Below are 18,257 nucleotides of genomic sequence, written 5' to 3'. Positions count from 1 at the left end.
ACCACAGGTCAGGCAAGCTGGTAGGCTTTTGCTCAAACCAGATGAGCCCGTGCTCAAACTGGCGACCTCAGGGTCTCGAACCTGGGTCCTCTGCATCCGAGTCTGACGCTCTATCCACTGCGCCACCGCCTGGTCAGGCCGGCAGAATAAATCTTTATAAAACAACTTACTGTAGTTAAATCTATCTTTTTATTTATACTTTAGTTGCTCCGCTACCACCCACCATGAAAGCTGGAATGCCCACTAGTGGGCGGTAGGGACCAAGTTGACTACCACTGGTCTAGAGCAATGAAATGCAAGAATGAGGTCATAGCAAGACCTGGCCCGTGTAGACAGCAGCATGTCATCAAAGTATGTGCCGGCAACATGAGCAGGGTCAGCGGGGACACCACAACCCCTCCCGCACAATGAGGCAGGTGAGGTGCCATGGCTCTGCAGAAGCTGGCACAGCAGCCAGCTTCCCACGCAGCTGCCCTCAGCTAGACCAGGCAGGTAATGGGACACGATATGAAACCTAAAAATGTGCAGGATTGGAACCGAGTGTCTACAAATGACTGGAAGATCAACCCAGGACGTGATTTAAAAATCACACATTTCTAAGGTAGTTCTTTTTTTTTTTTTTTTTTTTTTTTTCTGAAGCTGGAAACGGGGAGAGACAGTCAGACAGACTCCCACATGCGCCCGACCGGGATCCACCTGGTACCACCACCAGGGGCGACGCTCTGCCCACCAGGGGGCGATGCTCTGCCCCTCTGGGGCGTCGCTCTGCCGCGACCAGAGCCACTCTAGCGCCTGGGGCAGAGGCCAAGGAGCCATCCCCAGCGCCCGGGCCATCTTTGCTCCAATGGAGCCTTGGCTGCGGGAGGGGAAGAGAGAGACAGAGAGGAAGGAGGGGGGGGTGGAGAAGCAAATGGGCGCTTCTCCTATGTGCCCTGGCCGGGAACCGAACCCGGGTCCCCCGCACGCCAGGCCGATGCTCTACCGCTGAGCCAACCGGCCAGGGCCAAGGTAGTTCTTTTTTAACCTCATGCACTGTTGTTGGGAACACAGATTGGTGCAGGCACTCTGGAAAGCGGTATGAAGTTTCCTCAAAAATGTTAAGAATGGGGCCCTGGCCGGTTGGTTCAGTGGTAGAGCTTCGGCCTGGCGTGCAGGAGTCCCGGGTTTGATTCCCGGCCAGGGCACACAGGAGAAGCGCCCATCTGCTTCTCCACCCCTCCCCCTCTCCTTCCTCTCTCTCTCTCTCTCTTCCCCTCCCGCAGCCAAGGCGCCATTGGAGCAGAGTTGGCCGAGGCACTGGGGATGGCTCCATGGCCTCTGCCTCAGGCACTAGAATGGCTCTGGATGCAGCAGAGCATCGCCCCCTGGTGGGCATGCCGGGTGGATCCCAGTCAGGCGTATGCGGGAGTCTGTCTGACTGCCTCCCAGTTTCCAACTTCAGAAAAATACAAAAAAAAAAAAAAAAATGTTAAGAATGGAACTGCCTCATGACACAGTGATTCCACTTCTGGGAATTTATCCAAAGCATCCCGAAACACTAATTCGAAGAAAATATGCACCCCCATGTTTACTGCACCATTATTTACAATAGCCAAGATTTGGAACCAGCCCAAGTGCCCACCAGTGGATAAGTGTATAAAAAAGCTGTGGTACATTTACACAATGGAATACTATTTGGCCATAAAAAAGGAAATCTCACCTTTTGCAACAGCATGGATGGACCTGGAGACATTGTGCTAAGTGAAGTAAGCCAGTCAGAGAAAGACAAGTACCACATGATCTCACTCATGTGCAATCTAGTGAACAAAATGAACTAAAGCAAAACAGAACCATAGATAGCAGGCTGACAGCTCTTGGGGGCAGGGCTGGCAGAGGGGATAGAGGGATTAAGCTAAAAAGGACAAAAAGAATAAATGCATAGACACAGACAACAGTGTGGTGATTCCCGGGGGCAGGGTGGAGGAGGGTATGGGGGAATAAATGGCGAATTGGGTAGTGAACACATAATATAGTGTACAGAGATGTGTTGTAGAATTGTTCACCTGAAACCTGTGTAATTCTGTTAGCCAGTGTCACCCCAGTAAATTCAATGAAAAGAAAAAGAATAATCAAACTGGAAAGATATTCTTTTTCTTTTTCCTTTCCCTCTTTGTGGCAGAGACGGAGAGAGTCAGAGAGAGGGACAGATAGGGACAGACAGACAGGAAGGGAGAGAGGTAAGAAACACCAACTCTTTGTTGATGTTCCTCAGTTGTTCATTGATTGATTTCTCATATGTGCCTTGACCAGGAAGCTACAGCAGACCAAGTGACCCCTTGCTCAAGCCAGTGACCTTGGTTGGGCTCAAGCTGGTGAGCCCTGCTCAAACCAGATGAGCCCATGCTCAAGCTGGCGACCTCAAGGTCTCGAACCTGGGTCTTCCGCATCCCAGTCGATGCTCTATCCACTGCGCAACCACCCGGTCAGGCGAAAGATATTCTTAGGCAACATAACAAAGGTCAGTCACACACAAGTAGCTCATCCAAATGGATCAGACATACCTGGGAGATGCAAGTGTCCAACCTCCCTGGCAGCAGGCTGCTTGCTGAGGCTCCACCAGCAGGCCAGCAGGGGAAGCACTCAGCCTTCTGGGAGCAGAGTGTGTTGTGTCAACCCTGCAGGCTGTGGGGCAGCCATTGGAGCAAAGGGAGCACCGGCCTCCGCTGATTACCAGCGACTCCTCTTTGTGGCTGAGAAATAAGTGGAAGTAGTAGGGAGGGTTTTAGGTGAAAAGTGAGGCTGTCTTCCCTCTTCCCTCCCCAGCTCACCTTCCAGTCCCATCCATCCCCCGCAAGCCACAGCTGCCCGATGCTGTGCCCTGCCACCTGCCCCACTGTGTATTGAAATGTGCTATCTTCTCTGCAGTGTGCTGTTCAGACCCAGTTTGTGGCATCTCTGTGCCTATGTGCCTGGAGCCAGCAGGCCCCAGCCATCCTCTTACCTTGTGTCCAGGGACACCGAGGTTCTCGTGGCATCCAGCTCCTCAGGCAGTGCTGCCTGAGCTTCCATGGGTGCTTGTGGGTGTCCCTATGTCAGTGAGGATGTAGGGGAAGTCTCTGGGTCAAAGGTGACGTAGTGAGTCCAAGCCACGGCCAGATCACTCACTGGCGCTGGAGTGTGCAGGCCATGAGCACACCTCCTCACTCCTGTTCTGCAGGGTTATCAAGCTTTCCCTTTTCTTGCCAGTCTGATAAGTGAAGGGTGGTGTTTCATCATTGATTTTATTTTCTGTTTTTAAATTACGTGGGCCTTGTATGTTCAGGTTTTGTGACCTTTTCAGAGGTGACTACGAAAGCTAGCCACGTAGACAAAGCATGTTCACTATGATTTTTGGAAGTCAGAACACAAGAATGGAAGAGTCCAGAAGGGGCAGCTGCCTATGCTCCAGGGAGGGGCTGGACACCCATTTTAAAAATAAATGCAATCTAAATGAATTTTTTAAAAAGAGGAGAGTACAGCTAACCACTTGTACTGGCTGAGTGCTCACTAAGGGCCAGGCACTATTCCTGGTGTTTCACCTGCATGAAGGGACTTGATCCAACAGTAGACTAAAGCCACACAGTTGCTAAGCTCCCATTTCCCAGCGAGAAAACCAAGGTCAGGCCCCGAGTGACCGCTCCAGGCCATGTAGCACACAGCCAGAAGTCCCAAGTCCCAACCTTTATTCCACTCCCTGCAGTCCTGTAGGAAACAGGGTGAGGTGTGGGGGAGGGGCCCCAGTTGTCACAAGGGTCAGACAGGTAATGGCGGCAAACTCCTGGTGAATGTTGGTGCTGGGGGTTCATACCTAGCAGAGAAGCAGGCAGCTGTGCAGGTCTCACCGGGGCACCCAACCTGCCTGAGCGCATTCAGTGGCCCAAGGCCTGGTGAGGAAGCACTGTCTGGCATTCCCACCGCAGCCTGATGGTGAGGAATAAGAAGGCATAGAACTTTTAAAGGAGCTCAGTGTTGGTATGGGGCTTTTTCTTAATAGTTTTGTCCTTTTGCAAATTACATTAGCTTTTCCTGAAATTAAAATAGTTTTTTTTAGAAAGGGTTGCATAAGATCTTAAGATAAGGTATCCAGTAAGGATGACACCTGGGTCAAATAACTATTGGCAGGCTGTTATCTGAGGACCCAGATAAAAAGCAAAACAGAAGCCTCTTGTTACAGCTGAGTGACCTCTGCCCCACCTCAAGGGCCCTTTCCTAGCAGCTCCTGGAGGTCACTAGGTCACCCACCCACGGTCCTACAGCCCCCAGAGTGGAACAGGCTGAGAATCCAAGCCAGTGAACTCCAGACCCCGAGTCCACCAGACAAAGCAGATTCCCAGATGCAGGGGCCGTGGGCCCCAGCAGCAGCTGACTGAGTGGAGGTGGTCAGGACCATGCTAATTCCACTTGTATTAATTAATTAATTGAGAAACAGGGAGGCAGAGACAGATTCCGCATGCTCCCTGACCAGGATCCACCTGGCAAGCCCACTAGGGGTGATGCTCTGCCCGTCTGGGCCCGCTGCTCTGTTGCTCAGCAGCCGATCTATTTTAGCACCTGTATGGCCAGTAGCCACGGCCACCATCACAGCTGCCTGGCCCCTGCAGGCTTACATTAGATTTGGACAGACAGTAATGAAACAACGGAGCCAAGAACTGGTGGGCCATTAGTTTTAATCCTAGCTTGCACCTGGCGGGCAAGTAAAAACACACACAGGGCTCCAAAACCCACTCATGCAGTGCTCACAAAGCTACTGACTTATCCGAGTTTCCTAGAATCAAAGGTTTCTACTTCACCAGACTTATTCACCTCTGTTCCCTGCCTCCTTCTCTCTTCACAAACTGCATAAACTGGCTTCTCCTTCAGCACTCCGCCATCTTGCCTGCTTCTCCTCTCCTCCATGTGGCCTTTCTCTGCTCTCCTATAGCATGAGCTTCTCCGCCCCACTGTATAGTGTAGAAATCAAAACCTTTAATCCAATATACAAACAAGGAAGTCTCTGATACAAAGTCACTTATCTGCCTGACCTGTGGTGGTACAGTGGATAAAGCATCGACCTGGAAATGCTGAGGTCGCCGGTTCAAAACCCTGGGCTTGCCTGGTCAAGGCACATATGGGAGTTGATGCTTCCAGCTCCTCCCCCCTTCTCTCTCTCTGTCTCTCTCTCCCTGTCTGTCTCTCTCTCTCCCTCTCTCTCCTCTCTAAAAATGAATAAATAAGGCCCTGGCCGGTTGGCTCGGTGTGGAGCGTCGGCCTGGCGTGCAGAGGTCCCGGGTTGGATTCCCGGCCAGGGCACACAGGAGAAGTGCCCATCTGCTTCTCCACCCCTCCCCCTCTCCTTCCTCTCTGTCTCTCTCTTCCCCTCCCGCGGCAGGGCTCCATTGGAGCGGGGATGGCCCGGGCGCTGGGGATGGCTCCTTGGCCTCTGCCCCTGGCGCTGGATGGCTCTGGTCACAACAGGGCGACGCCCTGGAGGGGCAGAGCATCGCCCCCTGGTGGGCAGAGCGTCGCCCCCTGGTGGGCGTGCCGGGTGGATCCCAGTCGGGTGCATGCGGGAGTCTGTCTGACTGTCTCTCCCCGTTTCCAGCTTCAGAATTAAAAAAAAAAAAAAAAAAGAATAAATAAAATAAAAATTAAACAAAGTCACTTATCTGAGGCATAATGGGATTCCTCATGAGAGTGCACCACCCCACATCATACAATAGTCAAGGGTCTGGGGAAAAGCTTAGTTTTGAAAAGACCTTAGTATTAAAAGGGTGGGAAAGGCTTAGTCTTAAAACTAAGCCTTAGGCTATAACCACCCTGCCTGCTTACAGTCTGTCCCCACACCCAATGCAAACTATAAGCGAGCAAACATATATATCATATTTACAAACTTATTTGACCAACAGCACCTGAGGCAAGGACATGGTGCCATCCTCAGCACCCAGGGGCCAGCTTGCTCGGATGAACCATGGCTGCAGAAGGAGGGGAAAGAGAGAGATAAGGGGGAGGAGGAGGGGTGGAGAAGCAGATGGTTGCTTAACCTGTGGTGGTGCAGTGGATAAAGTGTCCACCTAGAACACTGAGGTTGCTGGTTTGAAACCCTGGGCTTGCCAGGTCAAGGCACATATGGGAGTTGATGCTTCCTGCTTCTGCCCTATCTCTTTCTCTCTCTCTCTCTCTCTCTCTCTCTCTCTCTCTCTCTACTCTCTAAAAAAATATATATGATTAGTGCACCTGAGAAGCAGATGGTCACTTCTCCTATGTGCCCTGACCTAGAATCAAACCGGGAAATTTATAAGCCAGGCCAATGCTCTACACGGAGACAACTGGCCAGGGTCCTAACTCCGCTTTTTTTTTTTTTTTTAATTTTTATTTATTTTTGACAGAGACAGAGAGTGAGTCAGAGAGAGGGATAGACAGGGACAGACAGACAGGAACGGAGAGAGATGAGAGGCATCGATCATTAGTTTTTCATTGCGCGTTGCAACACCTTAGTTGTTCATTGATTGCTTTCTCATATGTGCCTTGACCGTGGGCCTTCAGCAGACTGAGTAACCCCTTGCTGGAGCCAGCGAGCTTGGGTTCAAGCTGGTGGACTTTTCCTCAAACCAGATGAGCCCGCGCTCCAGCTGGAGACCTCGGGGTCTCGAACCTGGGTCCTCTGCATCCCAGTCCAACGCTCTATCCACTGCGCCACCGCCTGGCCAGGCTAACTCCACTTTTTAAACAGAGCTAGGATCCTGCTGATGTGGCCACCGTAAGCGGAGTGCTCCCACATCTGCCATTCACCTGAGGAACCCTCAGGAGGGTGCTGGTGTGCCCACAGCAAGGACTAGGGAGCCTGGATCTCCACAGCCCACTGTTGCCACTCTGCTGGCCTTGCTCCTCTGAGAGTCCCCTATACCCTTCCACTCTCACAACATCCCACTTGTTGAGGCTGGATGACAGTCCGGGGTCACACATTGAGGTCCTGAAGCAGGCTGCAGGGACAGGAGCACTCTGTAGGGCCTCTGACATGACCAACCCACCTGTGCTAAAGTGACAGCAACCTTCGGGACCTGCCAGCGTCCTGCATGGGGCGCCCGTGTACACCCTCACCTACATCACCTGTTATCAGTCTTTAAGTCTTTGCCAAACCCACAGGTCAAAATGGGCTGGTTTTGTCTGACATGCTGGAATCTTTCCTGCCAAGTTTGAATGTCCGCTGCTTGTTAGCGAGAAGCTCGCACTGGTCTTCTGTGACGTGCCACCCTTGGCCTCTATGTCACTGCTTCCCCGCTCCTGCGCACCTCACCGACTGCTCCCAGGAGCAGTGAGGAAACCAAGCCCTCCCTTTGGCCTCCCTGCTCCTGCTCTCCTATTCCCTCAGCCCATCTTCCTAGGTTTCTCCCATCACTCACATGGAGGCTATCCTCTCCTGCCCTCTCATGGCGAAGGAGCCCCCATCCCAGCACAGTGCCCCCCACACACACACCGCCGCCCACAGAGGGGATCGACGGGCTGCACCTGTCTGTGGGGTCTTCTACACCCAAAGGATATTATCCCGTGGTTCATCAGTCCTGCTGTACCCTCAGGTAGAACAATTCCTGACCCTGACCAGCCCAGGCCTGGCCTGCTGGGAAGCTAGTGGGCCGGCTGGTGCCTGGTGTGAAGGTGGGAGCATGAGCTCTGTTCCTGAGCCTCTCTTGCCTCAGCTTCTCTATCTGCACAGTGGGGCTGTGAATAAACAGCACTCACGTCAGATGATTGTTGTGAGGATGCTGTGACATAGTGTCTGAAGTGCTTAGACCGTTCCAAGAACACAGTGGTCGATGAATGTTAGCTGTCGTGATGTAGAAGGCCAAAGTTAAAGGTATTCAATTTGCTCTTTGTGATCCAAAGGAAACAGGGTTGACTTGTTTCTGTCCCTTCAAAATTCATGTGAAATCCTAACCCTTCAGACCTCAGGATATGATGACAGTTAAAAACCGGGTCATTGCAGAGGTAATTGGTTCAGATGAGGTCAGACTGGAGTAAGGGACCCTAATTTAATATGACAGGTGTCTTCACAAAACAAGGAAGTTAGGACAGACATGCACATGAGAGGGCTCTGTGTCATATGAAGGCAGAGGTTGGAGTGCTGTGTCTATAAGCCAAGGAACACCAAAGGTGCCTAGAAACCCCTAGAAGCTGGGAGAGAGGCCTGGACACACTGTCCCTCATAGCCTAAGGAGGCAGTGACCTGTGGCACAGGCCCTCCAGCTAGAGCTGCGCTCTGATTTCATGTGAGTGACAAGAAAACAGACGAAAATGCCCCAGTGACCTGTGTCAGCAGGGTGGGCCTCACGTGGCTCACACGTGGTTGGACTACATATAGGCCGCCAGGTTGCCAACCTCTGGCGGGGGCTGAGTGGGACCCGGACACTGTCCCACCTACCCTCCTGGTACCATGGGCTTTGATTAGAGAGTGTTCCAGGCCTTCCTTTCAAGTCAGGTAGCAATCCAGCAACAGCCCTGCCGGCCCAGCTGTGCTCAGAGAACATACAAACATACTCTGAACACAGGACCTTTGAGTCACCTTGTCCATGCATCCTTGAGACTAGGACTATTGCTATTGGTCCTCCCCACAGGTGCTACTGTGTTTCTCATGAAGCTGGGGCTCAGCTGCCCTGTACTGCGCTTGAGTGACAGTTGAAGAGGAGCCATTGTTCATGATGACAAAGAAAAGGTGGGAGCCACCCAGGACTGGTGACCTCAGAGGATGGGTGTAACTCTACTGTACATATACCTGGACTGTTACATCTGTCCTTCCATCTGATAAAGATGCTTTTATTAGGTTTATAAAATTCAACGGAGAAGAGGGAGTTCCATCTGCATCCTTACCTCTGTGTGCTAACCAGAGAACTCTCTGCTGGCCTGGGAGTCTGTGCAAGGCTCCTGAGCCATGGGGGCACGGGCAGGCCGAAGAGGGCCTTGTAAGACTCAGCCATGGCCAACCCACACCACAGGGAAGGAGGCCCCCATGAACCAGGTTCAGGCCGTCCTCTGCACCAGAAACATAATGATACAAACCCCAGGCAGGGCTTACAGGCTAGGGACGTGGTGACTTGGCATACATGCTCACTGTCACAGTGAGCTCATGAGGCAGATGTCATGGAAATCGCCCACCTAGAAGATGGTCTTGTTAAGCGTTGTGACCACAGCTGTGTGGGGCCCTGGTGAAAGGGTCCCACCCCTCTCATCACTGCATTTCCCTCTGTCCTCTTATCTCTGTTGTCCCTGCACTCAGGAAGGGACTGGATGAGACAGCCAGGTTACACCAGGGAAACTGCTGTGGACTGAAAAATAATTTCGAGTAGGTGTTTCGTCCCCAAAACAGATTTATTCAGGGGGCAAAGAAACTGTTGTAACCCAGTGCATATAGACATGGCAGTCCACACACATGGTCTTGCCTGTGTGCTCATACACAGGAGTATTTATAGAAGGAAAAGGAAGATGACCAGGGAGGGCAGTTAGAACCAGGGAGCTTCATCATGAAGAATTCTTCCTGTAGGGCTCTCATACTCATGTGGAGCCCCAGCTCCTCCCACAGACCCTCCTGGCCAGAGTGTTTGCCTAAAGTTGCACTCAGCCTTGTCACTCTTGTGACACTGGTGCACAGCCTCTAGTAACTTCTGCTAAAGGAGCCTGAGAAACCAGTCTTCTGGTCAAAGGTGGTATCAGCCAGGGCCCTAAACTGGAGGAGTGGCCCCCACTCACTTCTTGCCTGTACCAATTGCCACCGCCTAAGACTTTTTTAAGAAGAGCAGATTATCCTAAAGGTTTCAAGAAACAGATGGTCAAGTAGACCTTTGTTAGCTCTTTTCTTGAAGTTGTTACAGTGAAGCAACTACTGCCACTTAGGGAAAAACCTGTGTTGAAATAACTTTCAAAACAAAGCAAATACTTTAAGAAGTGGCCAAATCAGTTTCCTCTTTAGTGGTGTTTATTCTGGTAACAGCATGGCTACTGGTCCCTTCTGCTCTGGACAGCCTGAGATAAGGACCAGACTTTAACATTCCTCCATAAACAAATAGAGGACTGGACAAAATATATAGAGCCCCCGTTTTCAGGCATTGGCTGTCGGTAGCACAGGGCTGTGATCCTTGAAAAAAAACAGTGAGGCCTCCTAAGATTTCTGCCTGAGGCTCAGGGAGGGAACATCAAACAGCTCGGCACCCTTAGCAAGTTGAGGAAACAGGAATTAGTTTGAGGGGCAGCAGGGGCTGGCAGTTGCAGGAACAAGTCCAAAAAGGGGAGAACTCTGCTGAAGACAGCTCCAAAAATCCACACAGGGGTTCTCTTGAGTCTTTACAGTATATAAGCCGATGGAAGTATAAATAAAACTCCACAGATCCAGGCAAAAGAGAGACAAATTCTAAGCAGAATTATTCCCAGAGTCTCACTCAGTGGGGGGATAGCCAAGCTCTATCCAGTCAGAGTGATGAGTTCCCAGGGATGACCTCCATTCACTGGAGACCCCAGTGGTGGGGTCAGTGGTCTCTGGAGTGATGGCTCACCCAGAATTACCTATAAAAGCTTAAAAACAGGGAAGACAAGATGGCGTTGGAGTAGGTGGACGTACCAACTCCCACCTCCCAGAACCAAAGTGGATTACAAACTAATTTTAAGAACTATCATCTGGGAAAACCAACTTTGGACTAAACTAAGAGGACTCTTCAACCAAGGAACACTGAAGAAGCCACACCGAGACTGCTTAGTGTATCCCAAGGTTCTTTTCACCACGCCACAGTTGCAGAGCTCCAGGGAAAAGCAACCTAGTCTCATCTCTCCAGGCAGAGAACAGACACTCCATCTCCACACATGCTGCAGATGGCTTTTCCAGTCTACCTGAATCATTACCAGCTAGAAGCAGCGGTCATTGGGACTTGGATGTGAGCTGCAAAGTATAGAATCGTGACAACAATTCCAGTGCCATGCGGGCTTTTCCTGGATGTGGACTTTTTCTGGACTCCTGCTCCTTGTGACAGCTCCTAACGGACTGAACTGGGGTAGGGTTGCATTCGCAGGGATTTGGAATGGTGTTGGTGCCAACTTGGACTTGGTGAACATGTTAAGGACACTACTCTTTTATGGATTCTTGTTGTATTGGCCAAGAGATGCTTAAAGGCTTTAATCACTGTAAAAAAAAAATAGCCTGACCTGTGGTGGTGCAGTGGATAAAGCGTCGACCTGGAAATGCTGAGGTCGCCGGTTCGAAACCCTGGGCTTGCCTGATCAAGGCACATATGGGAGTTGATGCTTCCAGCTCCTCCCCCTTCTCTCTCTCTCTCTCTCTCTCTCTCTCTCTCTGTCTTTCCCTCTCCTCTCTAAAATGAATATATATATATATATATATATATATATATATATATATATATATGACTGGATAAAGAAGATGTGGCACATATACACTATGGCTTACTACTCAGCCATAAGAAATGATGACATCGGATCATCTACAACAAAATGGTGGGACCTTGATAATGTTATACGGAGTGAAATAAATAAATCAGAAAAAAACAAGAACTGCATGATTCCATACATTGGTGGGACATAAAAACAAGACTAAGAGACATGGACAAGAGTGTGGTGGTTATGGGGGGGAGGGAAGGAGGGGGAGGGGGAGGGGCACAAAGAAAACTAGATAGAAGGTGACGGAGGACAATCTGACTTTGGGTGATGGGTATGCAACATAATTGATTGACAAGATAACCTGGACATGTTTTCTTTGAATATATGTACCCTGATTTATTGATGTCACCCCATTAAAATTAATAAAAATTTATGTATATATAAAAAAAGCTTAAAAACAGTGTTTGAAATGACCCAAACAAGGAATCTACCCAGTACCAAAACAAAGACCAACACCAAAATGTGACAAGAAAAATTTTAACAGCATTTACAATGACTGGCATTCAATTAAAAATGACAAGACAGCCTGACCTGTGGTGGCGCAGTGGAAAAAGCGTTGACTTAGAATGCTGAGGTTGCCGGTTCAAAACCCTGGGCTTGCCTGGTCAAGGCACATATGGGAGTTGATGCTTGCTGCTCCTTCCCCCTTCTCTCTCTCTCCTCTCTTAAATAAAAATAAATAAAATCTTTTAAAAAAATGACAAGACATGTGAAGAAGCAGAAAAGTGTGGCCTGGATCCAAGGGGAAAACCAGCAATAGGAAGAGGCCCAGAAAGGAAACAAGGGAACAGCAGACGAGACATTAAAAGAACTGTTGTAACTGTATTTAAATAGTAAAACATCATATATAATGAAAACATTTTAAAAGAAACTTCTAGAGCCTGACCAGATGGTGGCACAGTGGATAGAGTGTCAGACAGGTACGTGGAGGACCCAGGTTCAAAACCTCAAGGTTGTTGACTTGAGCGTGGGCTCACCGACTTGAGCACTGGGTCACTGGCTTGAGCCCAAAGGTCACTGGCTTGAAGCCCAAGGTCACTGGCTGAGCCCAAGGTTACTGGCTGAGCCCAAGGTCACTGGCTTGAGCAAGGGATCACTCACTCTGCTGTATCCACCCCCCACCCCCACCCCCAGTCAAGGCACATATGAGAAAGCAATCAATTAACAACTAAGATGCTTCTCATCTCTCTCCCTTCCTGTCTCTCTGTCCCTATCTGCCCCTCTCTCTGACTCTATCTCTGTCAAAAAAAAAAAAAAAAAAAGAAAGAAAGCAACTTCTAGAGACTAAAAGTACAGTATTTGTCAAAGGAAATGTATGAGAAGGAATAACAGCAGAATAAACATGGTAGAAGAAAGAGCAGTGAACTTGGAGACACGGCAACGAAGTCTCTCCAGAATGACACACAGAGAGGAGATAATGGTGAAAGGAAAACATCCATGGTGACCTGGGAGTGTCCACCAGTCAACAGGAAAGGAGAAGAGAAAAGGGACAGGAAAGCATCTGAAGAAATGATGGCTGGGTTTTTTTTTCTCTAAATTTGATGAAAATTCAACTCATAGCCCCAAGAAGTTTGCCCCACACAGCAGTATAGACATGTGCGTGCAATCCAGAGAACCTCAGTGTAAGGTATTTTTCCCCGGTGAGAAGGAAGGAAGAGGGCTGGAGCCGCAAAGTGTGGAATAATAAACGGCTTTATTGAGTACAGAGTGCACACCCCGCCCGGCAAGGTTCCCTGGCCCCGAGGAAAGAAAGAGAAATGGAGGTAAAAAATGGAGGCTAGGGAAGTTGCAAAAATTAAACCGCGTGGGAGATATTTAAAGGGTCCCTCTAGGGAAGTGGAGCTACTATGACGTGGTAAAATTTGACTGGCTGGCAGACGATTGCTTCTTTCCAAATGGTTCCTGGGAAGCTTCCTTTGGCGGGATTGATTGTGGGCGGTCCTAGCCAAAGTGGGCGGGTCTGAGTTCCTACGTGACCATCCCTCTATCCACCGACCTTACACTCAGGATCACATTTCTGAAAATCAGTGGTAAAGAAAAAAAACCTTAAAAGCAGCCAAATAATAGGGAAAGGTGCATTATGTAGAGAAGAATGTGGATGAAAACCATGACAGACTTCTCTTCAGGAACAGCTCAGGCTGGAAGACAAAGGCTTGTTGCCTTCAAAGTGTCGACAGCAAAGAAAGCTGTCAAATAGAAGTCTACATGTAGCAAAGACATTTTTCAAAAATTAAGGCAAAATACCTTACAAGTAGACACACCTTACAGACAGACTTCTTCACCAACAGACCTGCCCTACAAGACAATCTCAAAGGGTCTTCCTCAGACTGCAGGAGAATGACACCAGGCAAGTGACCCAGAGGGTGGAACAGCAAGTCAGTGGGAAAACAGCCAAGACACACGTTCTCCTTTAGAAGATAACGGACTGTTTAAAGCACACATAATAACAGTGTGTTACAGAGTTTGTGATATATGCAGAAGTAACCTGTGTGACGTGAATGGTGTGAGGGGGTACACTCTTATGTAAAGTTGTGTAACATTATTTTGAAGTAGGAAGTGAAGACAATCCAACGAGAATAATCATTTAAAATCAGCCATGCGGCCCTGGCCTGTTGGCTCAGCGGTAGAGCGTCAGCCACGGGTGTGGAAGTCCTAGATTCGAATCCCGGCCAGGGCACACAGGAGAAGCACCCATTTGCTTCTCCACCCTTCCCCCTCTCCTTTCTCTCTGTCTCTCTCTTTCCCTCCTGCAGCCAAGGCTCCACTGGAGCAAAGTTGGCCCGGGCGCTGAGGATGGCTCCATGGCCTCCACCTCAGGTGCTAGAATGGCTCAGGTAGCATTGGAGCAACGCCCCAGATGGACAGAGCATTGCCCCCTGGTGGACATGCCGGGTGGATCCTGGTCGGGTGCATGTGGCAGTGAGTCTCTCTGCCTCCCTCCTTCTCACTTCAGAAAAATACAAAAACAAAACCAATGTTTGAGGGGGCCTGACCAGTGCTGGTGCAGTGGATAGAGCGTTGACCTATGATGTCAAGGATCCAGATTCGAGACCCCAAGGTCGCCAGCTTGAGCATGAGATCATCAATATGATCCCATGGTTGCCGGCTTGAGCCCAAAGGTCACTGGCTTGAAGCCCAACGTCAGTTAGAGCATCATCCCAATACACCAAGATTGCAGGTTCGATCCCCAGTCAGGGCACACACAGGAATGAACCAATGATGCATAAGTAAATGGAACAACAAATCAATGTTTCTCTCTTCCCTTTCCTCTCTTTAAAAATCAATAAATTTAAAAAAAATTTAAAAGCCAATGGGGAATGGCAGGGGCAGTGCTGAACTGCCTGGCAGCTCTATGGGTCCCCATGGGTGGGCGCACTTCAGATGGGGAGAACCTGATGGGGCTGTTTATAGTGTGCAGTAATGACTGATGTATTTAAAGTCCTCCTGTTCCTTCCCTGTGGGCATGTCCAGCACAAATTAAGTTTTGTTTTCCAAATTATTGCTGTGACGCTGAGACAATGACAGCCTCACCCCTTTCATGTTACTCATTCTTTGACATAATGGGTACATTCTTTTTTTTTTTTTAATCATTTTTTTTTTTTTTTTTTTTTTTTAGAGAGAGGAAAGAGAGACAGAGAGAGAGAGAGAGGAGAGACAGAGAGAGAAGGGGGGAGGAGCTGGAAGCATCAACTCCCATATGTGCTTTGACCAGGCAAGCCCAGGGTTTCGAACCGGCGACCTCAGCATTTCCAGGTCGACGCTTTATCCACTGCACCACCACAGGTCAGGTGCATAATGGGTACAATCTGCAGCAGGCAAATCTTGTTCTCTCACAAGAACAGTGTCCATCCTTTCTATTTAGCTATCAAGTTGGGCTAACTTTATAAGAAAACAAAGCCTTGGTATTTTTTTACTTAAATATTTTTTTAAAAGGCCTGTGGGAGAAAAAGGCCAGGCTCAGCTCTGTACTGTCTGCAGGAAGCCTATTTGAATACAGAACCGCTGATAAAGACAGGCTGTCGGCTGACCTGACAGTGCTGCAGACTTCACACATGTTGTGCAGGAGCAGTGGCTGCGTCCTCTGCTGCGAGGACACTGGGAACTGGAGGCTGAAGCACCAGAAGCAGCCACAGATGCTGTGACAAAGGGGCCTGGCTGTGTGCCAGGCAACCCTCATCTAGGATGCAGGCAGGCAGGCAGAGTTAGGTCTTGCTGTCCATGAGTGTCCCTTTCCTAGAAGGTCAAGTACGGATGTGGCATGCCATCTGTCCCTTACCTTGCTGAGCCTCCGCGTTAGTGCTAATGGGTTGTCTTGGATCTTTTTTTGTCTTCACATAATAACTGTGCTTCTTCCTTTCCAGTCCTATGTCCTTTGCTCGTACCATTGGCTGGGGTCATGAGGACTACGGTGACCAGGAGCTCACAGTGGACAGCTATCTCATTCCCTGGCTTGGAAGGGAATAAGGTAGTTTTCCCATTAAGTAGAGATGCACTGCTGTGTGCCTTCACCACAGCAAAAATAATACCCCATATGTTCCTGAGTCGTCACATGAATAGCTGTTAAACCTTATCATATTTTCTTTGCATTAAGATGAACATACTTTTTTCACTTTTTTGTTGATTAATGTGGGTGAAGTTCTGTGGTTGGTGTTCTGAGGTTGACCCAGGCTTGCATGAGTGGGATAAACCGTACTTGATAATAGTGTACTTTTAATACCAGTCTGATTTGATTTGCTAATGTTTCTATGTAGTCTCTGCAGCTGTGTTTGTACAATTTAGCAGGCTGGCGATATTTCTTATATTGTCCTTACGTGCTTTTGGGAATAGAATGAGCTGGGCAGCTTTCACTCTTTTTCTACTTTTCTGAAACATTTTAATAACATAGAAATGGATTGTTCCTGGCCATTTTGGTTGCTTTGAAAATTCCATAGCAGCACCTGTGAAGCCACCTAGGCTGGGTACTCTTGGGAAGTGCGTGGTTATTGTTTCAGTTTCTTAATAGCTCTTGGACACTTGAAATGCTGTTTTTTGGTGCTGGTTTTGTAATTTTTCATCATCTAGGCAGTATTGACTCCCTGCCCCATTTGCTTGCCCCTCTCCCTCTTTTTGGATCAGTCTAATTAATCTCATCAGGCAACAGTCTTGGTTCAACTCTGTTTTCTTGAGGTTTCCATTTCACTGAAATCTGCCTTTATTTCTTGTTCTGTAACATTCTTTCCAGCTTCTCGGGTTGGAAGTGAGGTGGTCTCTTGGTTGGAAAGGTGTCTCCTGGTGAGTGTCTCATTCATGTCCTACAAATTGAGCACCGCACATCTCTAACCTCTTTATGGCTTCCTCTACAATTTGACCATTACTCAGGGATATCTTGTGCTGTTTCAAAGCAGAAGAGGTTTGAGGTTTGGTAGGGGCTTCTAACTTTCTTCATTCTGTGTGGAGTGGACTGAGTCTTACTCTATGACTGACATGGCAGGGTCGTGCCTGCTGGAAGATAAGGTGATCATCTGCCTCTGAGACATCATAAGGTTTCTTTTTTTTTTTTTTTTTTGCCTGGTCATCTTACATCTCTGAGAGGGGCAGCTTAGAGCTTCTACAGCTTATGGGATGACCTGCACTCTCACAGGTGTCAAAAACTGCTGCTGAGTTGAAGTTATGTCTTTATTATGGCACTTTTTGCCTGATTCTATTTTTTTTTTAAATATTTATTGATTTTAGAGAGAGGAATGGAGAGGGAGAGACAGGAAAATCAATTTGTTCTTCTATGTGCCCTTACCAGTAATTGCACCAGGAATCAGGATGATGCTCTGACCAACAAGCTATATGGTCAGGGCTAATTCTCTTTTATTTTTTATTTTCAGTGTTTATGTGTCTTTTATTTATTTATTTATTTTATTCAGTGAGAGGAGGGGAGGCAGAGACAGACTTCTGCATGCACCCTGACCAGGATCCACCCAGCAAGCCCACTAGGGAGTGATGTTCTGCCTATCTCGGGTGTTGCTCTGTTGGTCAGCAACTGAGCTCTTCTTAGCACCTGAGGCAGAGGCCATGGAGCCATCCACAGCGCCCAGGGCCAACTCGCTCAAATGGTGCCATGGCTGCAGGAGGGGGAGAGAGTGAGAGAAGGGGTGGAAAACAGATGCGTCCTTCTCCTGTGTACCCTGACCAGTAATCGAACCTGGGACGTCCACACACCAGGCCAATGCTCTACCATTGAGCCATCCAGCCAGGGCCGTGTCTTTTGTTTTAAATGTATCTTTCACACATCTTATTGGATCTTGTTTTCTCTTTTTAAAATCCAATGATTTTTTTTTGTAAGCTTAATATTTATATGTATTGAGTTCTTATCTACTACATGTCATTCTCCTGTATTATTTCTTTCCCATTCATTTACCTTCTCTCTGCCTCATTGTCTACATTTCGGCTTTTTCCCAGAGAAGGCCAGTTTCTCTGTGCTGTTTTACCTGATGTTTTCCCGATGTGCCACGTCCACAGAGCCCCACACCTTCCCAGACTGGCTCCCACATCGCCCGTCACAGGGCCTGTTCTCTACACCCTCTCCTTGTCAGCAGCTCTGATTTCCTGTTTCTCACATTTCTCGCATCTGTGGGATTCTCTCTTCTGACTTAAGCACTTCCTCAATGGGAGTTTGCAATGTGGATCCTTATCTAGAAGCAGAATTTGTACCTGCTTATTTAGGGAGCTCATGGCCCAGCAGGTGTGTAGAGGTATGCACAACAATTGGACATGAGGATGTGGAGGGTTATTTATAAGCATGGTTTATCTGCGCCCTGCCCTCTGGCCTCCTCACGGTGTGCCATCCAGCCTTCATG

At 48.7% G+C, this 18,257-nt stretch overlaps 1 protein-coding gene across 2 annotated transcripts in view; it reads left to right on the top strand.

Annotated features, from left to right (window-relative positions):
- Positions 1-18,257, top strand: part of CCDC57 (coiled-coil domain containing 57) — a 139,121-nt gene that overhangs the window by 115,652 nt on the left and 5,212 nt on the right. The gene's annotated exons all lie outside the window — the stretch shown is intronic.

Source organism: Saccopteryx leptura, chromosome 4 (assembly GCF_036850995.1).
Source record: "Saccopteryx leptura isolate mSacLep1 chromosome 4, mSacLep1_pri_phased_curated, whole genome shotgun sequence".
In the NCBI taxonomy this organism is placed as follows: Eukaryota; Metazoa; Chordata; class Mammalia; order Chiroptera; family Emballonuridae; genus Saccopteryx; species Saccopteryx leptura.
This window is presented reverse-complemented; position numbering and strand designations above follow the sequence as displayed.